The sequence below is a fragment of the Moschus berezovskii genome, chromosome 6 (assembly GCF_049115385.1).
Source record: "Moschus berezovskii isolate FMDL1 chromosome 6, NW_MosBer_1.0, whole genome shotgun sequence".
Classification (NCBI taxonomy): domain Eukaryota; kingdom Metazoa; phylum Chordata; class Mammalia; order Artiodactyla; family Moschidae; genus Moschus; species Moschus berezovskii.
The window spans coordinates 10654453-10680002 of NC_142465.1; the positions used below are offsets into that span (position 1 = coordinate 10654453).

Consider the following 25550-nt stretch of genomic DNA (forward strand, 5'->3'; position numbering starts at 1 on the left):
GTAATGGAGCAAGACAGAGTTCTCCTAAAAGAGAACAAGTGCCTTGCTGCTATTGCTGCTCAAAGGCTTAGTTGGCATTTGAAATGTTCTGATTTCATGTCCTTGGGGCACACCAACCTGTTAGTTTTCTGCCTACAGAATCATGAGCCAACTGTGAGCTATGGTTTGCCTCTTCCTGTGTGATGTCCGAGCAATTAATGGAAAATATCAAGAAAGGACTGTGCTAATATTTAAAAAGAAAAAAAATGGGCTTAGAGAGCTTCTGAGAGGGAAGCTGGGAATTGAATACTGAGGGTTGCATTTCAACCTCGTTTTTCTACCTTTTGAGAAACTCTTACCTGCTAAACTGTTGTCCTGTTGTGAGAACCATCGAGAGAGCACTTAGCAGAAGGGTCAGGGATGGTCCCCAGGAGAGGAAGCCTATTCTTAATGAAATACATTCTCTTTTGTGGTGCCTTTCATTGAATCCATTAGTATAATCCATTGCTTGTGGGGACCCAGGGGCTAAGGCACAAAGGCAAGGAATAGCGAGATAACAGAAAGATTTTTAGTTAAAGCTGGATCTCAGGGACACGATTAAGGTTTGTTTTTACATTTGTCTTGGAAATTATTTACTACGCACTGTGTAGTCCCAGAATGCAACTAGCTCTTTCACGGTTTTAGAGGTAAGAAATTTAGAAGAAGCCAAGAAGAGTCAATAGCTTATTAATTTGTTCTGATTTTGTGACCATTGCCACTAGAATGGGGGCTACAGGGATCCTTTTTGCAGCAGTTTGGGCAGAAATGGATGGATTATTTATGCCCAGTTTGGATGGGTTTGGAAACCTTCATGGAGTAAGTGTTGGAAAACACTAAGTATTGTAAAGTCCAAAATGGCTGGAATCTGTTTTCAGTTCATTGTGGATATAAATTTCTTTACAAATAAATATGTTACCAAGAATGCTGTTTGTGTTTTAAATGGTCAGCATTTTTTTCCTTGTTATTTAGCAGTAAGGGTGTTAATCTGAAAAAGTTGGCAAGGTAAGTTTGTCTAAAGCATGCTCTTCAATTTTGTAACTACAAAGGAACCATTTAATCTGTTTCCTCTATCCACATTTCTAAAAATGTCCTTCACATTGATGATAAAATTTTGCCTACTGTATTGGACCAATGAGGAATATGATTGACAACTACTGCCTGCCATGTCAAAAGACAAAGGATGTTGCAGCTGTCAAACCATCCGCCACTACAGCAACCCCTGATGGTGTGTATCCTGAGGAGACTCAGGATGAAAAACCACAGGATACTGACCCCAGATAGCTGAGGTGCATATCAAAGGAATGATTCCAGTGAGCCAAGACTCTTGCCTCTTCCCATATGTAGAAAAGCACTAAATTCCTTAACTTCAGTATTGGGTTTTCTTTAATTAATGATAATTTTCCGATATTCTGACTACCTGGTCTTCGTTGCAAAAACTCCTTCATATCCTGACTTCTCCCGTAGCTCTTTGGAGCAGTCACGCAGAGCTACCTGAGAAGGTGTGTCCTGGGCTTAAGTCTTCAGTTTTGTCTGCCAGAATAAAATGTAGTCTCAACTTTTAGGTTTTGCATTATTTTTCATCTAACTAGAGGAAAATGAGTTCAGTTCAGTTGCTCAGTCATGTCCGACTCTTTGCGACCCCATGGACTGCAGCACGCCAGGCTTCCCTGACCATCACCAACCGCCAGAGCTTGCTCAAACTCATGTCGATCGTGTCAGTGATGCCATCCAACCATCTCATCCTCTGTCATCCCCTTCTCTTCCCGCCTTCAATCTTTTGCAGCATCAGGGTCTTTTTCAATGAGTCAGTTCTTTGCATGAGGTGGCCAAAGGGTTGGAGTTTCAGCTTCAGCATCAGTCCTTCCAATGAACACCCAGGACTGATCTCCTCTAGAATGGACTGGTTGGATCTCCTTGCGGTCCAAGGGACTCTCAAGAGTCTTCTCCAACACCACAGTTGAAAAGCATCAATTCTTCGGTGCTCAGCCTTCTTTATAGTCCAACTCTCACATCCATACATGACTCCTGGAAAAACCATAGCTTTGACTAGATGGCCCTTTGTTGGTAAAATAATGTATCTGCTTTTTAATATGCTGTCTAGGTTGGTCATAGCTATTCTTCCAAGGAGCAAGTGTCTTTTAATTTCATGGCTGCAGTCACCATCTGCAGTGATTTTGGAGCCCCCAAAAATAAAGTCTCTCACTGTTTCCATTGTTTCCCCATCTATTTGCCATGAAGTGGTGGGACCAGATCCCATGATCTATCTTAGTTTTCTGAATGTTGAGTATTAAGCCATCTTTTTCCTTCTCTTTCACTTTCCACAAAAAGTTCTTTAGTTCTTCTTCACTTTCTGCCATAAGGGTGGTGTCATCTGCATATCTGAGGTTATTGATATTTCTCCCAGCAATCTTGATTCCAGCTGGTGCTTCATCCAGCCCAGCATTTCTCATGATGCACTCTGCATATAAGTTAAATAAGCAGGGTGACAATATACAGCCTAAACATACTCCTTTCCCAATTTGGAACCAGTCTGTTGTTCCATGTGCAGTTCTAACTGTTGCTTCCTGACCTACATGTAGGTTTCTCAAGAGGCAGGTCAGGTGGTCTGGTATTTCCATCTCTCTCAGAATTTTCCACAGTTTATTGTGATCCACACAGTCAAGGCTTTGGTATAGTCAATAAAGCAGAATTAGATGTTTTTCTGGAACTCTCTTGCTTTTTCAGTGATCCAGCAGATGTTGGCAATTTGATCTCTGGTGCCTCTGCCTTTTCTAAAACCAGCTTGAACCTCTGGAAGTTGACGGTTCATGTATTGCTGAAGCCTGGCTTGGAGAATATTGAGCATTACTTTACTAGCGTGTGAGATGAGTGCAATCGTGCGGTAGTTTGAGCATTCTTTGGCATTGCCTTTCTTTGGGATTGGAATGAAAACTGACCTTTTCCAGTCCTGTGGCCACTGCTGAGTTTTCCAAGTTTGCTGACATATTGAGTGCAGCACTTTCACAGAATAATCTTTCAGGATTTGAAATAGTTCAACTGGAATTCCATCACTTCCACTAATTTTGTTCATAGAGATGCTTCCTAAGGCCCACTTGACTTTGCCTTCCAGGTTGTCTGACTCTAGGTGAGTGATCACACCATCATGATTATCTGGGTCATGAAGATCTTTTTTGTATAGCTCTTCTTTGTATTCTTGCTTTCTGCTTCTGTTAGGTCCCTACCATTTCTGTTCTTTATTATGCTCCTCTTTGCATGAAATGTTCCCTTGGTATCTCTAATTTTCTTGAAGAATTCTCTAGTCTTTCCCATTCTAATATTTTCCTCTGTTTCATTCCACTGATTCCTGAGGAAGGCTTTTTTTTTTTTTTTTAGGAAGGCTTTCTTATCTCTCATTGCTGTTCTTTGGAACTCTGCATTCAGATGGGTATACCTTTCCTTTTCTCCCTTGTCTTTACTTCTCTTCTTTTCTCATCTATTTGCAAGGCCTCGTCAACCATTTTGCCTTTTTGCATTTCTTTTTCTTAGGGAAGGTCTTGATCACTGCTTGCTGTACGATGTCACGAACCTCTGTCCATAGTTCTTCAGACACTCTGTCAGATCTGATCCCTTGAGTCTATTTGTCACTGCAGCTGTATAATCGTAAGGGATTTGATTTAGGTCGTACCTGAATGGTCTAGTGGTTTTCCTTACTTTCTCCAATTTAAGTCTGAATTTGGCAATAAGGAATTCATGATCTGAGCCACAGTAAGCTCCCAGAGGCAGAGAGACAGGCTTGTGATAGCCAGAGCCGGACGGCAAGGGGCTACTACAATCCAAGCCCCAGAGACGGCATCTTCCACCAAACTCTGAGCAGGCTCCCGGCTGCTAACTGTGTCTTCCTGAGATCCTGGATGGTTGACATCTGCCAGAAGGGTCGCAGCCTGAGACCAGCTCTCCAGAGGAGACATATGGCACACCTGAGATGGTGCTCTCGTGGGGCACCCGGAAAACTGAGTGGCTGGGACTGGGGAGGTGATTAAGATGCACGGTCTACCTGGGACACTGTGCTCACCAAGCACATGGTCACCTGAGCTGTTCAGAGCTAGGAAGGGCACAAATGCACACCCAACCCACAGAGACTGAGCCAGAACTGTGTCTGAGTGTCTCCTGTGGAGGTATGGGTTAGCAGTGGCCTGCTGCAGGGGCTCTGGGTGCCGCAGACCTGGGTATGGCATAGGTCCTCTTAGAGGAGGTCACCATTAACCCCACCATAGAGGTGCCGGAACTTACACAGAACTGGGGAAACAGACTCTTGGAGGGTACAAACAAAAGCTTGTGCGTGTCAGGACCCTGGAGAAAGGAGCAGTGACCCCACAAGAAACTGACCCAGACTTGCCCATGAGTGTCCAGAAGTCTCCGGTGGAGGCGTGGGCCTGCTTCAGGGTCGGAGGCACTGAGTACAGCAGTGCGTGCACTGGACCTTTTGAAGGAGGTCCCCGTTATCTTCATTACCTCCACATTATATCTACTCCTATGGGCAAGAATCCCTTAGGAGAAATGGAGTAGCCATCATGGTCAACAAAAGAGTCCAAAATGCAGTACTTGGTTGCAATCTCAAAAATGACAGAATGATCTCTATTCGTTTCCAACGCTAACCATTCCAAGTAATTGGAAAATATTCCAAGTAAATGAAAAATATTCCAAGTAATTGGATATTGACAGTAATCCAAGCCTGTGCCCCGACCAGTAACGCTGAAGAAGCTGAAATTGAACAGTTCTGTGAAGACCTCCAAGACATTATAGAACTAATACCCAAAAAAGATGTCCTCTTCATTATAGGGGACTGGAATGTAAAAGTAGGAAGTCAAGCGCTACCTGGAGTAACAGGCAAATTTGGCCTTGGAGTACAAAATTGAATAGGGCAAAGGCTAATAGAGTTTTGCACAGAGAATACACTAGTCATAGCAATCACCCTCTTCCAACAACACAGGAGAAGACTCTACACATGGAAAGTGAGTTAGGTAAGCAATTAATGCTACAGAGTTCTGATTTTTTATAGCAGCCCTGCTTTTCTGGCAGGCAAACAAAGTACTGCTGCATGTGTTATTCTTTCATTTCCTGAATAAAAGATATTTTTGCAAACACGGAAGGGAGTGCAAACTAAAGAATGGAATGAATTGCAATGGGATATATTCTAAAAGTCATTTGAAAATTTCTTGAGTGGAACTTTAAACAATAGTCTGTAGTGATAATTAGTTGCCCGGGCCAATTCACAGAGGACTGTTTAGCACGTAGAGAATAGTAATAGAATTTGGACAGATTATGGGGATCCATGATTTTGTGGAAAACAGCATAAAAAAACAGCTTGGTGTTGTGTTGTAAGAGAATCCTTATTGCCTTACCTTCTAGTTGGCAGGGAGATGTGGGAGGAATGGACATTTTCATTAAGCAGTATCAAGACGGAAAACAGGGTTCTAAGGATATCCTGGCCGCCCAATTGGTGCAGGCATTTGCAGTGAATAAGGCAGGAACTCCGGTGTTGATTGATCAGTACATAAGATGGAAATCTGTTAAGTGTCAGCAGGAATACCTATTCTAACGACAGTTTTGAGAGTTTGTATTAAGGAGAAAAATGAAATGTTGCATTGTAAATCTTCATAGATTAAGCTCTGGACACAGCCCTGACACCACACAATTGCCAGCAGAGATTATAAAATCATTCATGTAATTACTCTAAGTGTTTGTAGTCCTTTGAGATGAATTCATTAAACAGGAGCAGTGTTCCATAGAAGTGGAATAAAATTCATTAATTCTAATTCACAACTTGAAAGTCCAGTGGTGAAACTTTTTTTTGGCATTACTGAAAATTATGTGCTTTTCACAGTTTGACACATGGTAGACATTCAAGGCAAGATGCATTGAACTGGCTTGAGTCTAGGTTCTTATTTTGAATTCCAAACACCAATTTCTTGTTTAGTGTATAGATAGCTCACTGGCTTTTGTTCTTAACTTAAAATGTGTGGATTTGTACTTATTCTCTGCTTCTAAGGAGAAACCTTTAGAGTACTGAAACATGAGAGTTTGTGAGTATGTCTGTTTTATTGCAGTGAGTAGGTAAATGTCAGAGATCACTTATGGAGTACTTACTGCATAGCTGGGACTTCCCTGATAGCTCAGTTGGTAAAGAATCTGTCTGCAATGAAGGAGACCTTGGTTCGATTCCTGGGTGGGAAAGATCCGCTGGAGAAGGGAGAGGCTACCCACTCCAGTATTCTGGCCTGGTGAATTCCATGGGCTGTATAGTGTATGGGTTTACAAAGAGTCGGACACGACTGAGCGCCTTTCATTTTCACTTTGCTATATACCTGGCACATGCTTGGTCCTTTCTCATTTATTAAGAATGTACCTTCACACAAAGATAAAAATTGCTTTTTACCTCTTTAAGATAGTTGGTCCTATAAACATAATGCTCAGTTCTCAAGTGTGTATATATATATATATATATATACATACACACTTACACACACACACATACATACATACACGCACTATTGTGTGAATTCTTGGGCTTCTTTTAAATAATACTTCATCATCTCACTAACTCAGGACAGAGGAAAACATACTTGAAAGAAGTTATCATGTCCACAAATCCTTTACTGAAGTGCTCTTCATTATGGATAAACCAGAAATGTGGATTTTATAGGAACTGAGAATACATCTAAGACTATCAAATCAACTTGGATTAGTGAAGGACTAGGTGGAATTCCATTGTCTTTTTTGATTCCTATGATTGTTATCAGTAGAACTTTCAGTTAATATTGGCACATAATCCTCCTGTTGGCGTTCAACTTCTGGAATGTCCCAGATGGCAGAATTACGATGGCATTGCAAAACTTCTGGATGCCCATAATGAGGTGTTTATTTTTGGAAACTTTACCTTCTGACCCTTGTTTGCTCACTGATGCCTGTGAAGTTGGTATATTACTTTCCACTAATTGTATTGCTTTGTGAAATTATTTCAACAAAAGCTCCCAGAACAGTGTAAGCCCTATTGGTACAAATGTCACTTCTGTATAATTACTTGTGACCTTGAACTCAAAAGCACAGCTCGGATGATTTTACTGTCAGTCTAATTGCAGCAGTTTGCCGACCAGGCAGCTCTACAAATATTTTATGTATTAAACCAAACCATTTGTCATAGTCAACAATTTACTAGGTACTGCTGAAAAAAGGAGCAGGATACACATTTTGAAACTGTGGCAGTGACGTACAGTAAATATAGAGTGACCTGTTTGAATTATTTTGTTTCTCTATTAAGCAGAAAGGAATGAGCAGTATTATTGCATTTATGTGGAGGTACTTACTTTTATGGAGAAGGCAATGGCACCCCACTCCAGTACTCTTGCCTGGAAAGTCCCATGAATGGAGAAGTCTGGTGGGCTGCAGTCCATGGGGTTGTGAAGAGTCGGACAAGACTGAGTGACTCCTGTTTCACTTTTCACTTTCATGCATTGGAGAAGGAAATGGCAACCTACTCCAGGAGTCTTGCCTGGAGAATCCCGGGGACAGGGGAGTCTGGTGGGCTGCTGTCTGTGGGGTTGCACAGAGTTGGACACGACTGAAGCGACTTAGCAGCAGCAGCAGCACTTACTTTTATGGACATATCCAAGGTGGATGCCATCTCAGTTTGTCACTTCTAAAATCACGTCTTTTACACGTTTGGCATTATTTTCACACTGCAGTGTAAAAAACTCAAGATAAATCCCAACACATTGTGTCTTTCTTTCTAAGAGATGACAATTATTTTAGTAGTGAATCAGTTTGAGATGTGGAAAATCATGGAAAATGAGATAAATGATTGTATTTATTAATAGAAAAGAATATGCTGATTGTTGTTCAGTCACTCAGTCATGTCCAGCTCTTTGTGACCACATGGACTGCAGCTTGCCAGGCTTCCCTGTCCTTCACCATCTCCCGGAGCTTGCTCAGACTCATTTCTATTGAGTTGGTGAAGCCATTCAACCATCTCATTCTTTGTCGTCTGCATCTACTCCTGCTTTCAGTCTTTCCCAGCATCAGGGTCTTTTCTAATGAGTCGGCTGGAACAAGCCTGTTCTTTTAAGGGCAGCCCCTGTAATGCTGTGGAATCAAAATCAAGTTTAAGTAGCGGGTTAGAGGAAGCATCATCTGTAAACGACAGTGAGTGCTCCATCATTGTCTTTGCCTGTGGAGTTAGTTGTGTTCTATTTTTTTTTTTTTTCTGTTGACATCATGCAGAAGTGTGACCCAGGTGTTTATCTGAATGTGACTGTGTTAGGCTGCTCTAATAATTTTACTGAAAAATCTTGCCCACTTATGGTTGCCCCTGCTTTATAGAGTAAAACTGTTTTTAATAATTTAAAACTAGAATAGCTTTTACTATTTATTTAGTGTGCTGAAATTTTAAATTTAGACTACATTTGCTGTATTTTCTTGCAGTGATGGTAAAACAGCATCATGTATGACTACAGAAGTGTACTGGGATTATTCTCACAGGTGTCGAAGACTACTTGAAACTGCTTATGTCTTCTTCAGATAAAATATGAAGATAAATCACCGTAGAAGAGAGGCTTAGGTTAGATTCAGCTCTTTATTCTTTGATATTCTTCAAGGTTAGACTCATTTCATGGTGCTTTATTTTTCTAAATCTGCCTGACTTCTTTTATGTTAGTGTGTGTGATATATGTTAAAAGGACTGTGCAGGAGGATGAGGTTTCTAAAGCAAAACCACATCATTTGTTAATCATCAAGTTCTGAAGCATGAGTGCTAATATGAATGCATTATCAAGGGTTTCAGCAAAACTGACCAGTCATCCCATTATGGCTTACTCGAAATATTAATTTTTGAAATATTGCTGACCTTTTATTAATACTTGATTTGAACTGTGTGGGTCTGCTTACATGCAGACTTTTTTTCCCCAATAAATATGTACTGCAGGACATGGTCCATGCTTGGTTGAATCTAGAGACTCAGAACCTCAGCTAAAAAGGACAAGTGGAAAATTATAGGTGGATTTTTGACTGCAAGAAGATTAATGCCCCTAACCTTTGTGTTGTTCAAGGGACAGCAGTACATCAAACAACCATTTTGCGCTGCTATTGTATAAATCTGGAATACATGTGTAAACACAAATATGAATATCAGGTTCACAAAAATCTAGTACTGGCATTGTGACACATTGTAATGCCAGTTAGGATTGCCCCTAATTTCTTCTTCTGCCCCACTGTCTTTTATGAAAGGATGCTAAAAACAGCTGTCTCTCAGCCATTTGACCTGGAGTTCTCTAAGGATAAATTAGATAAGGTGAGCTCTTTTTCTGCTCAGAAGTTATTCTAGAAATGTCTCTTTTCAATCTGATGGATTTGAATTGCATAAGATTTCCTTTAACGCTTCCTTTATCATGTCATTGGTGTTCCTCAAGTGGACTTCTTAAAGCTTGTACGGCCTCTGGTCTTTTTGCTTCGGGCAACATACATTTGCCCTATAAACAGACTTGGGATGATGGAAAGAGCTGGAAATTGGTAAAAGTAAACACTGCATACCATGCTTCTTGGGACTTTTGCTTATTTTCTAAACTAAACCATATGCTTTTTTCCTGATTGCTGGATTTAAAATGTCAGAAGATATAATGACCATATAATCTGCATATAGATAAATAGACCAGTCTGAAATATCTGGTAATTGAGTTATAAATTAAGAAGTGGTGGCAAGAATACACAGAAGAACTATACAATCTTCATGACCCAGGTAACCATGATGGTGTGATCACTCAGCTAGAGCCAGACATCCTGGACTGCAAAGTCAAGTGGGCCTTAGGAAGCATCACTACAAACATAGCTAGTGGAGGTGATGGAATTCCAGTTGAACTAATTCAAATTCTAAAAGATTATGCTGTGAAAGTGCTGCACTCAATATGTCAGCAAACTTGGAAAACTCAGCAGTGGCCACAGGACTGGAAAAGGTCAGTTTTCATTCCCATCCCAAAGAAAGGCAATGCCAAAGAATGCTCAAACTACCACACGCTTGGACTCATCTCACACGCTAGCAAAATAATGCTCAAAATTCTCTACTCCAATGTTCAACAGTATGTGAACTGTGAAATTCCAGAGGTTCAAGCTGGATTTAGAAAAGGCAGAGGAACCAGAGATCAAATTGCCAACATCCACTGGATCATCGAAAAAGCAAGTGAGTCCAGAAAAACCTCTACTTTTGCTTTATTGACTATTCCAAAGCCTTTGACTGCGTGGATCGCAACACACTATAGAAAATTTTGAAAGAGATGGGAATACCAGACCACCTGACCTGCCTCCTGAGAAATCGGTATGCAGGCCAAGAAGCACCAGTTAGAACTGCACGTGGAACAATAGACTGGTTCCAAATTGGGAAAAGAGTCCATCAAGGCTATATATTGTCACCCTGCTTATTTAACTTATATGCAGACTACATCATGTGAAATGCTGGGCTGGATGAAGCTCAAGCTGGTATCAAGGTTGCCAGGAGAAATATCAGTAACCTCAGATATGCAGATGACACCACCCTTATGGCAGAAATCAAGAAAGAACTAAAGAGCCTCTTGATGAAAGTGAAAGAGGAGAGGGAAAATGTTGGCTTAAAACTCAACATTGAGAAAACTAAGATCATAATACATATGTCATTAGATTTTATACATATATTTATGTCTGCTGCTGCTGCTAAGTCGCTTCAGTCGTGTCTGACTCTGTGCGACCCCATAGACGGCAGCCCACCAGGCTCCCCCATCCCTGGGATTCTCCAGGCAAGAATTGATGTCTAGTATATATAAATACCTTTGGGGCTTCCCAGGCGGCGCTAGTGGTAAAGGACTGCCTGCCAATGCAGGTTAGATGTAAGACACTGCATTGCATCCCTGGGTTGTGGAGATCCCCTGAGAAGGGCATGACAGTCCACTCCAGTATTCTTGCCTGGAGAATCCCAAGGACAGAGGAGCCTGGCGGGGTACAGTTGATAGTTTCACAGTGACTTACCATGGCAATAAGTAAATGCCTAAGTTTTTAAGCAAATGCTAAATATTTTGTGACCTGTCTTCAGTGTCAATCAGATCATTGTTAGTTTCTAGTTAAGGCTGTGTTTGTAAAGGGGCTGGAAAAGACTGACAGTGCAGTGTCAGAGAATACTCCAGTATTCTTGTCGAGGACATCCCATGGACAGAGGAGCCTGGCGGGCTACAGCCCATGAGGTTGCAAAGAGTCGGACATGACTGAACACACATGCACACACACACACAACCCAAGTACACACACAGACATCCCAAGTCCACGCTCAGACAGGTGATAAATTAGCACCTGTATAGTGTGGCTGGCCCTGACTGGTATGCTTCCAGTTGACAGGTGACCACTCACAGCACCGCTCTTGCCTCCTCCCACTGTCACCCCATTGTTGATGGCCCTTGCGACTAGAATGTTTCAAGCAGTTGCTGACATTTCTTCTAGTACCTCTTTCCATCTCCTGCCTTTACCCCATTCACTAAAAAAATCACACAATTAGAAGTCATTTATTTGGAGAAGGCAATGGCACCCCACTCCCATACTCTTGCCTGGAAAATCCCATGGACAGAGGAGCCTGGTGGGCTGCAGTCCATGGGGTCGCACAGAGTCGGACACGACTGAGCGACTTCACTTTCACTTTTCCCTTTCATGCATTGGAGGAGGAAATGGCAACCCGCTCCAGTGTTCTTGCCTGGAGAATCCCAGGGATGGGGTAGCCTTGTGGGCTGCCGTCAATGGGGTCGCACAGAGTCAGACACAACTGAAGCGACTTAGCAGCAGCAGCAGCAGAAGTCATTTATTAGGAATTTCCCTGGTGGTTCAGTGGTTAAGACAGGCCGGACTCAGTTTGCCTGTTTCCTGAAGAGAGAGCATACATAGGTGGTGCTCAAGATATTTCATGTTTTAAAATATGGATCACGGTCAACCATGTGTGACTAGAGCTAAACTCTCGAGCGGGTCAGAAGAAAAGTCTGTAAGTTCAGAGTCTTTACTTCCCTTAGGATAATGAATTTGATAAACCAAAATACTTTCTGGCCATGGCATGATCTGACAGATACTAAGTTGCCTTCTAGACAGGGAGGCCTGGCGTGCCGTGATTCATGGAGTCGCGGAGAGTCGGACACGACTGAGCGACTGAACTGAACCGAACTGAAGTTGCCTTCTAGTACATGGTACATTTTAAATAAAATTTTACTTTCTAAATTCTGAACATTAGTATGGATTTTATTTCAGTTTCAAAGAGAGGCAAAGATTATTGAATATTGGGAAAATTGTCAATACATCAAGTAACTCATGCTTTATCTCTGTCACTTCCGAAGTGAGGCTGAGAATGTAAAAATTGTATGTTACAAAGACGTATGATAAAGGAAACATAGAAAATTGTTAATTGTAGACTCTAGTGTTAGGTATATATATGTTTACTGTAAAATTATTTTAACTTTTTTATATATCTGAAAATATGTATGAAACATCATGGGGGAATATGTTAACAAAATGTGATGCTTACTTTCTGTGTATCTGGTTGGCCAAAAAGTTCATTTGGTTTTAAGTAAAATAAAGGACACGTATTTTATTTTCATGAAGAACTTTATTGAATAACATATTTCTTAAATGAACAAACTTTTTAGCCAACCCAGCATTTAAAATCTGTTTTTCTGCCTTACTTTCCAAAGCTTGATCCTTCTCTTTAGTGTAACTTGGGGATCCAGAGAGCTTAGTGGATTTTAGAGGAGTTAAAGGAGACTGCTATTCCTAGTTTTATTAAGCTGAACTAGATAGTTTTTTTCAATTCTTCTTGGATCCTCTATGTGTTTTTTACATGATATAAATGGGAAATACACTCACAATTTTTAACGACATTCTTAAAAATCAGTTTTAGGACACCATCACATATGTTGATTTTTTCCTTGACTTAAAAATAAGTTTTGTGTATTTGATCATTTGTGTGTTTCGTAAAAGAGCAGAATTCTTGTGCTCCAGTTTGAGTCGGAGTTGTCAGTTCTAAGCATTAATGCAATAAAAGAAAAAAAATCCCTATTAATCATTTTTGGAATCATGTTCTTTGATCAGTTTGTCATATTTGGTAGAATATGCTCTTTTATAAATGTTCCTTAACACATATTTTATTGGACAGTGTAGTGGTTAAAGTACCTTAAAATGTGAAATATTAAATTGCCTTTTTAGAAGCTATTTCTTATGAATATTTTTGCTTAATGGTAAAATAGTTCATTAATGCCCAGTGAATGCAGTTCTTGCCTAAGAATTTTCCACAGTATATTCAGAGGGCTCTGCATATTACTTGCTACCTTCCAATTAACTAATTAGATTTTGAAAAGTGATTGTTTCAGAAATAGAATCAGCTGATTCTGGTTAGTAGTGCTGCCCTTAGTTGTAGTATATATATATATTAGCATAATATTTTGTTTGAAGTAGAAATGATAAATTTGTGGATTAAGCAGATTTAAATGGCACAGTATTTTGGCTGAATTCAATGTGTTTTGCGTATTTATAGAGTGCCTTCTAGTGCCCTGTGGTAGGGCACCATAATACACTTTATGGTGCTAACTGCATTACTAATGAGTTTATCATTTATATCCTTGCACTTCCTTTTGAATAACAAATGGGGTTAAGCTTCTAACCAATATTTGAATAGCAGCCTGTGGTTTACAAAGCACTTTTCCTCACATTTGTATCTACCCTTGCATTTCAGTGGAGCTGAAGGTCAGATATTCTTTGTGTCCCTTCTCGTGAAGGACTTGCCCAAGGTCAGAGAACTCACGAGGCTGCATCTGTCTTTTTTGCTTAGTGGTCTATGATTTTATTCAAAATTCTTATCTACCTATGTTTAGCATGTTTTCTGTGTGCATGAAAATTATGTATCAAATAATTTCTTTCTTAAAAGCATTTAATTTATTCATGGTTTATTAAAATCTGTTTGAAGGATACATCTACAGAAACCTTTCTAGTTTTCTATTCAACTTTTCTGCCATATGAGTCTGAGCGTGATATACGTTCTCTGAGCAAATATTTTTCAAAAGCCACTCCCTAAATGAGTTTGAAAATGTGTGAAAAATGAGAATTCAGATTTGGGAAAGTGCAGTTCTTTGTTGGCGTTCAACCTGGTTTGGTCACATTAGACTTGTCACATTTGGGGACCCAGATTCAAGGTTCTCTAGCTTATTAAAGGTGACAGATTTCATTAAATCACATCAGGAAGCTTCATTTAGTTGTTGGAAAATACATTGTAAGGAACACAGGTCACGTTTAAATTTGATGGGCTACATGGAGAAAAATCATCAGTCCACACAGGTAGGGCCATGCTCCATCTCAGCTTCTCAGTTTTGCCAGGCTCGTCAGCCACCAGATAACCCACAAACTTGGCTACCAGGTCCCCTGGCTGTGCCAGTGACACATGTGAATCCATGTAGGTATGAGAGCTGCCTTGCCCTCCTGTCATGAGGCAGCATGTTCTGTTGGACCACATTCACGTTCAGAATGAATGTTCACCCTGGTGGAAATGATTGGGAAGCAGGGCCTGTCCCAGAGGTAATATTGCTGGCCATTTCCAGGCATATCCAAGTCATTTTTGAGGGAATAATAAAAAATAAAATGGATTTGTGCCTATCTTTGGACCTAATTTGCCATATGTTTGATTTGTCTGATGCAAAATGAAGATGAGCATAGTGTTCCAGATAAATGGCCCTTTTGATTTTCTACTCTGATAATATTTTTATTGTTTTCTGGAGTTTTCTTTTAATTGTTTTTTTTTTTTAATAATATTTTACAGTGGTGCTCTGGGTACAAGCATCTCATTTGCCTAATGTCTGTGTTTTCATAAACACTAATAGCTATAGGGTACTAATCAAAGTGTTCTCATTCAAGGCTACGTCTTCTTGTGAAGGTGATAGAAACCACATGAATTTTCCTGCTTGCATTTTGCTGCTGATAGTTAATTTTCTACTTCATATTTTTCATTAAAATTAGATGTTCTCCTTCAAAACGCTTAAAAACTCCTGGAGGAAACATCCATGTTAAGTGCAAGGTAGAAGTCTCATCTCATGCTATCTTGGTAACAAAGGCCTCTGGCTTTTAGCAGTTGCCAGTATTGGCAAATAGTAATGTTTGCAAGTAACAGATAAACAACACCTTTTATATATATGTAATCTCTAACAATGGGAAAGGGTTTAGGGTTAAACTTTAAAAACAATGTGAATTTTGTAATTAATGTCTTCTTCGTTATGTAAAATCTTTTTATGTAATTATGAACTGATGCAGTGATTTCCACATTTCTCTGAGAGAAAAGTACAAAATAATGTTGAAAACCATGCCTTAATATTTCTATATCACTTGCCACCTATAAAATGTTTTTCATAGCCATTATCAAGTACTGCATTAGTGGGTTCCGCCTAAGAGATGACACTAAGAGTATCCATGGGTATTAACTGAGTTTTTTTTTTTCCCCAATACATGGTGCCTCCAGATTTATTCCTTGCCATTTTAAAGCCTTTTAGTAGCTTTTCAGTGCATTCAGAGTATAATCTGAACTCCTTCACATGGCCCGTGGGGCCTTGCGTGATATGACTTCCATTCTTTCTTCCAATCTGGTCACCAAGCTGCAGTGTTCAGTGTTCCTCCTTTTGGGGTCTGTGCATGTGTTCACTTCCCAGGTATCAGCTGACATCAGGGACACTGGATCACATCTATGTCCAGAGTGTCACCACTACAGGCATTTACACTTAGCCACCATTTTTTCCCTACTGTCAAACACAATGTGCTTGATTATACTCTTTTTTGGGCAGTGGGCTTCTAGTAAAACTTCCTTGAACCTTAGACAAAAATCAGTTTCAATGACTTTAAGGTAATTTCCAGCAACTCTCTTGCTGGGGAAGAGAAAATATAAAAATGAAAAAAATAATCATTCCTCTGAGGAGTCATACTACTTTATGAAATATATGATGTCACATTAGGTTTGTTGGTTTCTTTACCTCTGAAATATTACGCATGTCCATCTCAGAAGCTTACTGTAATGCTATTTTGTCATTTACATTGACCGCCAGCTCCTTTTACATCAATTCTCTTCTGTAAAGTCTTATGATATCGATTGGCCATAAGTATTAATATTCTTTCCTGGAAGAAAGACTTTATTGTTGGTGCTTAGGAGAGCACTTTCCTAGGTAAGAAACTGTAATCAACTCTGTATGTGCTAGTTTTATATGACGAGATTCCTTCCAATATTTAGAAAGACTAGGGGTCCTTTAGCACATGCTGCTGTTTTATTTTTTTCTCAGAGATAATGGACTTCTCAGACTCTTGTTTACAAACATAATTAAAAATATGCTTTTTGTCGAGAGGAAGTTGATTCTAATAGAATATTGATTAACTGAAGTGTTATTTAGTTTTTTTAAAGTCCTAGAGAGCACCTGACGAAATTTAGGATTATTTTCAAGGGAAAGTAAGATGGGAACAAGTATTGCAAAATAGGAATGGGAGCTTAGAAAACATGTGAATGCTCTACCTGTGCTTCTTGGTGCTGTATTCCCTAGTCAGTTTAAAATGATTGTTAATTAAAATTAAATCAGTTCTTCAGATGCTCTAGCTATATTTTAAATGCATAGTCATCACATGTGGCTACCGGCTACCATATCGGACAGGACACATGTGCAACACTTTTATCACTGCAGAAAGCTCTGTTGGACATCGTTGCTAAAATGTTGTCCTGGTTAAAACGCAGTGGATAATGGGATGTTAAGGGAGCCAGAGCCAGAGTTCGACCAGTGAAAGGAAGGAAAAAGAGCATTCATGAAAGGTATTTTGTAATTTTTTTAAGTGCACAAGATTGGAATGGGAGGCCATCATTGTTCCATGATAAAAAGGACAGTTACCTCTTTTCCTGCTATAAATTAGTGAATAAAGTGCTTGAAAGTATCTTAAAGATCAGTTAGACCAATTACCAAATTAATATTTGAACTATTTATATTTCTTATTTTTTGCTTACATGGAAAAACCCAAGCTCCTTACCTTAAGAAGCAACATACAATGAATGAGATGATCAGCTTCGTGTTATATATAAGGAAAATGTTGAATTATCATAAATAATTTTCCATGATAAATTATTTGATCATAAATTTTCACTAGTGCACTAAAGTGAAGGCTTTGCAAAGCAAAATTGCTTTCCATGATCTCACAGGGAACTAAATGCTATTTCAAATCTTACATCATAATACAGTCAGCCAACAAATTAGTATTGGGGCAAAAATATTGAGGTCAAAAAGAATAGTAAAATTCTTACAAAAATACTTGCATAATATTTTCCATCATTTTAGCAAGTGATTTAAAATCATAATTGTACCCATTTATATTGTAGTTCAACTCATCTGTTTTATATTTATTGTCTTCTTGCCAAATAATAAGATCAATAGAGCTGTATGTTTTCTAAGCTTTTGTTAGAAATTTTACTAAAGCTAAAACGAGTAAAATGTTAGCTAGTTAGCAAAGGCATTGTCAGTTAAATTTGTTTTCCAGGCAGCATTGATCCAAAATAGGTATTGTGAAATCCCATTTTCAGTGAGGTAACGTCAGACCACTTTAGGTTCAAAATATAAAACTGAAATCCCATTTTCAGTGAGGTAATGTCAGACCACTTTAGGTTCAAAATATAAAACTGAACAGACCTCAGAAAAGCGTGGTGAAGCCATTATATTCATTAAAAATGAAAGATTTTCATGGAATTTATATAGTAATGCAAATAAGATATGTGAATACTTAATTTACCAGGAATGTTAAGTCTTAGTAGACTGACGTGTGTGTTTCATGTAATAGTTACAGAATTTTAAAACCAAAAAAAGAAAAATCTTAGTGATTACATGGTTCACTTGGAGTGTGAGAAATCTGAGACTGAGGGGCCGTGTAACTCAAGGTCACAGCGTCAGATCTGTGATCAAAGACACATATGTACTAACAGCTACAGTTCCATCAAGGAGATTTTTTAAAAATTACAATGTTTAACAACTTATAATCATCGCATGTTTTTTAAACATATGTTTATATACACCAATCATTCCTAAATTTAATTTAGAGAAGCTTGTCTTAATGTGATAAGCCAATACAGGTTTACTGTTACATGTGACCAGTGATAGGCTAGGAACAACCCACTAGAGCATCTTTCACTGTCGTCTTGGCAATTTCAGACAGTGGTGTCCATGTCGCAACTTGTGCTGTAGATCTTGATGACTACTAATCAGTAGGCGCTGAAGGCAGGCAGTTTTAAGTAAAAACTATGTGTGCTGAGTCGCTCAGTCATGTCCAACTCTTTGTGGCCCCATGGACTGTAGCCCGCCAGGCTTCTGTGTCCATGGAGATTCTCCAGGCAAGAATACTGGAGTGAGTTGTCATACCCTCCTCCAGGGGATCTTCCCAAGGATGAAACCCAGGTCTCCCGCAATGCAGGTGAATTCTTTGTTTGAGCCACCAGGAAGCCCAAGTTAGGACTGGCACAGCAAACTAAGACCTAGGAGGAGCTGAAGAGATTATTCAGATGGGTGATACACTGGAGCTTTAAGTAAAGACAGTAATAATTCCGGGAAGAGGTGGTGTACCTGTATCTGCATTGGGCACTTTAGGTTCGTGATGGGCGAACACGGACAGCTAGGGGGTGGGGCTGTGAATGTCTCATCAGTGATGGGTTAAGCTCCTGGCCTATCTTTCGCTTAAGCCCTCCCTCCACAGTTAAGATGAGAGGACTCGATAGCATATTCCTCAGCAGGGGGAATGAAGTTAAGACCCCATCTTGTAGTTTCAATTATTCACATCAATGTACTCATTCGTGGAGTTGGGTCATCAAGCGTATATATATACACAGATGCTTTTGTGGAATTTGTGAATAGACAGAATTTTATAATGATTAACAGAGAAGGTTGTAGAGCCCTACAGATCTGGGTATGAGTGCCAAGACTACTCTTTGTCTTTTTGTGATCATAGCTCTTTCAGCGTCAGTTTATTTATCTGAATTATGGGAGTCATAATAATATCCACCTTATTAGGTAGTTGTCATAATAAGGGTGATAAGCCATGGAAGTCCCTTTGTATGAGTGGGCTTTGTGTAAGAATGGCTCAAGGAAAAGAGGAAGAGGAGGAAATGATATCAGATAAGCAGTGGTGACTTATCGAATTGGTTTCCCTGAATATTGCTCATAGTCATTTAACTGGAAAATTGAGGGGGGTGGGGATAGAAAGTATATGAGATAAGTACATTCTTCTCATATATGTTAGTTATTTTTCTAAATTCACTGCTCACCAAAGCCAATATCTTCTTAATCTGTCATTTTGAAACCTTATTTATTAAAAAGAAAGTTGTAATTAATTTAAAAATTATGTTACTTAAATTCATTTCAGATACATTGAAAGATATTTGTTTGTTTAATTTACTTTTATGGCTAATTGGATAGATCTTATCCACCAGATTTCTTTTGTAGGTTTTTAGGATTATTTGCTGTAAGAAATTTTATAGCATGGGGGACATGCTGGTGATGTTACCTATTTAATTATTTTGTACAAAATTATAGACATTAATATAAACTCTATACAGATGGAAGAAGCTGAGGAAGCCCGTACTACTAATTTCTTGAATCAGTCAGTAGAGATAAGTTGACTGGTCAGGAAAATTTATACATAATACTTTGATCAGCCTTATTTAGCTGTATCATCTGATTTCAAAACCACTTAAATATTAAGCAAATATTCTAGATATACCTATCTAAAAATGAGTGCACCAGGAGGCAATCATATTTAAATATAAAATTAATATGCACATATTTATTTATATAAGCTTGGATTTATATATCTATGTGTGTTAAATGTGTTTATATATGTGTTTCTATATAAATATATATATATATCCAAATGTGTACATGTGTGGTTAAGTACAATATCGTATTTACTTTATTATTGATCAGAATGTACAATTTTTAGTAAAATGTAAAGAATTTAAATTTCCATGATGATTTATGAATTGTAAAATACACTTTTCTGTTGAAGCAAGGCTTCTGAAGTAGGTTTCAATGGTAGGTTGGTACACTGTTGTTAGAAACTAGAAATTTGGGCTTCTTAGTGACTAGACGCTTTGCACAGTGTCTGGCTCCAAAACCAGCTTGGGATCCTGCCTGGCTCATTGGGCTTTCCTGTCAGGTTTCCTAATCAGGAAATTGAGGGCCAGCTGTTGCCTATCATTAGGAAGCATATTGAAAGTCAACACTGGGTTGGGTGCTGGCTGAGTGCTGTTGGGGTACTGTCCACACTCAACTAAAGGGTCACTTAGAGAGAGCCTGTGCTAATGCTGCTTGGGGCCTGATGTGTGATGCTCTTGCTCTCCAAGCAGCCACAGAGAGGAAATAAATGAGTTCCAGAGTGTTCTATTGTGGATGTCTGTTGCCTGTCTTTTGTCATTCTTTGAGCTCAAGCAAACATTATTATGGGCTTCCCTGGTGGCTCAGTGGTAAGGAATCCGCCTGCAGATGCAGGAGACGTGGGTTTGACACCTGTGTCAGGAAGATCCCCTGCAGAAAGGAATGGCAACCCACTCCAGTATTGTTGTGAGGACAATTCCGTGGACAGAGGAGCCTGGAGGGTTACAGTTCATGGGGTCGCAAAGAGTGGGACGCAACTGAGCGACTAAACAACAATTATTATGCTCTAATAAAGATTCCTTTGGTGATATTCTGAAACTTAAATTTAGCTGCTTGTTCTTTCCCTTTCTGACAGGAGTCTTACCATGCCCACCCAATTTTTTCAGTAGACTAAAGCCTCAGGGGGTGAGTTATCTTCTGACCTTCCTTAGTGAAGATATCAGATTATGTCCTGTAGCTTAGTTCCTACACTTTGGTCTGATATATTGGTTGGTGCTGCTATATATGTTGTACTTGTTCACATATGCTAAGCTGTAAAACTCTTCTAAATTCCTCTAAATATTTTGGTTGAATGATCTCCTCTGCCAGTTGATTATCCAGGTTGCCCATATACTAGGTATTCTGAATTCGCCCTACTTGTAGCAAACCATTTCACACAGAGTCATATTTTTGTTTGGCAAAGTCTACTGAATGAAAAGAAAATGCTGACATTTGAATGGAAAGGCCAGTAGCCCGAGGAGATGCCAGAGGAATGCTACAAATACCCTTTCTCAGTGGCCTAGACAACTGGGATCTAATTCTTCTTAGGCAGCAGATGGAGGTGGTAAAAACTGCGCTTCTAAATGGTATAAGCCTCCGAGTTAAAGGGCTTGGTGCTGTGCCATGCAAACAACCCTGCTTTTTGTAGCCTGGAGCAAGGATAGAAGCCAGCTTGCAGAAAAGACTGGGCCTGCCAGAGAAAAGAGAAACCCCAATCACCCTTGGGTGCCTAGGAATGATCATAGTGGAAAACTAATGAATCTGTTGAAAAGGAATGTAACTGTTACACCAACACTATTAACACTCATTAACTCTCTGGAGTATGTGTGTGCGTGTGTGTATTTTTATCCTTTATATTTTAAATAATATAAAGCTAATTATATATTATTCTAACATATTTAACTTCTCTCTCCCCCTCAATTTCTCCCTGCTCTCCGCTTCCCCTTCACCCGCCGTGTCTTCCCCTTTCCCTCTCCCTGGCTGTCTCCTAAATAGCCAGTGTCACTTTTTTTGTGATTTTTTTTTGGGGGGGATGAGTATTTTGGGTAGACGAAAGTGAAAGCTGGTGTTTATAGCGTGTTTCATTGTCGGATGTCTTCATGCTCTTTTCTCGGTATTTCCCCTCTTCTCTAACATTCCATGGTTCTACTGTTTTTCTGCAGTCTTGAGCACATGAAACTACATGTACACTGGCACAACTTCTGTCATGTCTTGAGCACATGAAACTACATGTACACTGGCACAACTTACTAATTTTTCAACACAGTTCACATAATTTTTATCTCCTTTTCTTAGCCAGCAGATCTACTTAATGCCAGTGACTAACAATACCCTAAAAGGAAAATCTTACTAACGCCCTTTGCTATTGGAACAGCAAAAAAAATTGCTAATACTTTTTATGTCTTTTAGCAGAGGAATTGTGGGGACTGTCTCACACATTTACAGTTACATTTTATGTAGTCATTCCTACTGCCCGCAGGGGAAGTGGTGATAGGAGGAAGTAGCTAGTCTGCTATCCTGAAAATACTGTCATGGAGAAGAAAACAGTCGCTCAGAATTCTACAGACATCTTCTGTAATCATATATCTGTGCTAAGAAAAGAAGAAAAACAAAGGCTTAGCCCTTCTTCCAGTGTTTAAATAAAAGTATCCAATTATTTTAACTAGTCTCCACTGACTTGTCAAAGATCCCTGTGTATAATAATGGTCTGCTGGTGGCAAGACTGGACAGAATATTGTGCAGTAATTGATTTTTGTTAGTTGAACGTCTGGCAGAAGAGCCTGAATATTTACTTGGAAGGAATGTTCCCCAAGCAGAGTAAGTTTGCTGTTGGGTTTTAGGGCACTAAAGTGCCAAATCAGGCTTCTCTGCATAAAACACATAGTTGACAGTAGTCAAGTGAGTCATAAAAGAAAAGCAGGAAGAGACAAGACACTTAGACATGGACTGAAGGTTAGAAGACCTTTCCTCAGGCCCTCCTTCTTGGGGTGCAGAATGAAAACCAGGCAGTATGCAATAGGATCATTGTTTTTACTCCACATGGTTTGTAATCACCTAATATTTTCCTTAAATGTTGTTTTGCTTTAATAAATGCCAGGTGAGGAAAACCCAATGATGAAGAAAAAAAGAATTCATTATCAGTGTAGTGCTTGCAGAAGTTTGTCTCTGGTGTAAGATCCTACTGATTGGAATGCAACACTGGTTATGATAAATACAATCATTGGGCTTATTTTGTATCTAACATGCATAGCATGTGTATCTGTATGTTGAATGGTTTAATTGCTTTTCTCATAAATGCATGATTTTGACAACAATGAAAAGTACACAATGGGTTCTTTCTCACCTTTATTTCTCTAGGTGGGCTATAAGCTACAAAGTGTGCCTGAGGATGTAAAATGTGGTGGATATTTTTGTTTGTTTAATTCTAAAGATCTTGTGGTAGCTTATTTTCTTCTGGGACACTAACAAAAAAATGTTTTCCAAGGAAATGGTCAATTGTACTAAGCATGAATGGTAGGATATGTTGGCATGACCTCCTTATTTGTATTCCTCAAATTTCAACAGTTAATTCATTGTACCTATAGAGGTAGACTTGCCAAGTGGCTAAGATTGCTGTGTGGGTAAGACTATATCAGACCAGTTTTTATATTCCACTCAGTTACTGACTTTTAGTAGATTATTAAGTAAATACTTATTGAACAAATCCCTTTATAATTTATATTTATTTTCAGCACATCTTTTATTATGTCAAAAAAGTTTATGGAAGATGTAAACCATCCTATACAAATGTGAAGGGTTACTTTGCTATGTATATGTTTAACTTGAATACTTGTCACTTTCACATACTTCTAATTAGCTTCATGACAGATACATTTGTCTGCCAGATAAATAATAAACAAGAAAGTAATGCACTGAATTGTGAAACTGTTTATCTCAAGTAGGAAGAAGCTTACCTTAAGAACATTGGAGATTTACTGGATGCATAGGTTTTATTCAACTGTTGGGTCCATTCTGGCCATCTCTGAGCAGCATGTCATTTTTCAGTCATGTAAGGAGTGACTCAGAGGTTGGGGGGCCGGCAGATCTGAGTGACAATCCCAGGTCTACCACTTTCCAGGATGTTTGACCCTGGACAAACGGGTCGATCTCTCTGAATTTCTTGTACTCAACGGAAATGTTAATAGTATTCTGGGACGGTTGCCGTGTACTCTAAAACCTTTACAAGTGCAAGATACATGGCAAGAACACAGAAAATGGTAGTTTTTGATTATTTGAGTATATCAATTTAACAGGTTTTATTTGTACAGACTCTGGATTTGGTCACTGTTTAGCCTTTTTGGAGGCCTCCCCAGTGGCTCAGCAGGTTAAGAATTCACCTTCAATGCAGGAGACACAGGAGAGGCAGGTTTGATGCCTGGGTCAAGAAGATACCCTGGAGGAGGAAATGGCAACTTGCTCCAGTATTCTTGCCTGGGAAATCCCATGGATAGTGGAGCCTGGTGGGCTACAGTCCACGAGGTTGCAAAACACATGGCATACATAAATATGTTTGTGTGTGTGTGTATTCCATTTTATTGAAGCATAATTGATTTACAGTGTTTCAGGAGTACAGTGAAGTGATTCCATTTTAGATATATATATATATATATGTTATTTTTCAGATTCTTTTATGTGATAGGTTATTACAGTAAAAGAATCTGAAAAAATTTAGACTTTTATCAAGTCTATTATAATATATATTCATTGTCACATTAGAACATAAATAGTTTTCACTTTTAATATGAGTAAAATAAAAATTTAAATGTAATACTACCAGTATAATGCTGTGCTGTGCTTAGTCACTCAGTAGTGTCCGACTCTGTGACCCCAAGGACTGTAACCCACCAGGCTTCTCTGTACATGGGCTCCTCAAGGCAAGAATACTGAAATGGGTTGCCATGCCCTCTTCCAGGCTGTATAGTAGTACTAGTATTTAAAGGTAATGCTAAAATTTAAATCTGGTACTAATTCAGTTCAGTTCAGTCACTCAGTCGTGTCTGACTCTTTCTGACCCCATGAATCACAGCACGCAAGGCCTCCCTGTCTATCGCCAACTCCCGGAGTTCACTCAAACTCATGTCCATCGAGTTGGTAATGCCATCCAGCCATCTCATTCTCTGTCGTCCCCTTCTCCTCCTGTCCCCAATCCCTCCCAGCATCAGAGTCTTTTCGAGTGAGTCAACTCGTCGCATGAGGTGGCCAAAGTATTGGACAATGAACACCCAGGATTGATCTCCTTTAGAATGGACTGGTTGGAACTCCTTGCAGTCCAAGGGACTCTCAAGAGTCTTCTCCGACACCACAGTTCAAAATCATCAATTCCTCAGTGATCAACTTTCTTCACAGTCCAACTCTCACATCCATACAGGACCACGGGAAAAACCATAGCCTTGACTAGATGGACCTTTGTTGGCAAAGTAATGTCTCTGCTTTTTAATATGCTATCTAGGTTGGTCATAACTTTCCATCCAAGGAGTAATCATCTTTTAATTTCATGGCTGCAATCAGCATCCACAGTATTTTGGAGCCCCCAAAAATAAAGTCTGACATTGTTTCCACTGTTTTTCCATCTATTTCCCATGAAGTGATGGGACCAGATGCCATGATCTTAGTTTTCTGAATGTTGAGCTTCAAGCAAACTTTTTCCTCTCCTCTTTCACTTTCTTCAAGAGGCTTTTTAGTTCCTCTTCACTTTCTGCCATAAGGGTAGTGTCATCTGCATATCTGAGGTTATTGATATTTCTCCTAGCAGTCTTGATTCCAGCTTGTGCTTCTTCCAGCCGAGCGTTC

General features: G+C 39.3%; 1 protein-coding gene across 5 annotated transcripts in view; it reads left to right on the top strand.

Moving 5' to 3' along the window:
- Positions 1–25550, top strand: part of NAV3 (neuron navigator 3) — a 915819-nt gene that overhangs the window by 286873 nt on the left and 603396 nt on the right. The window lies entirely within an intron of this gene.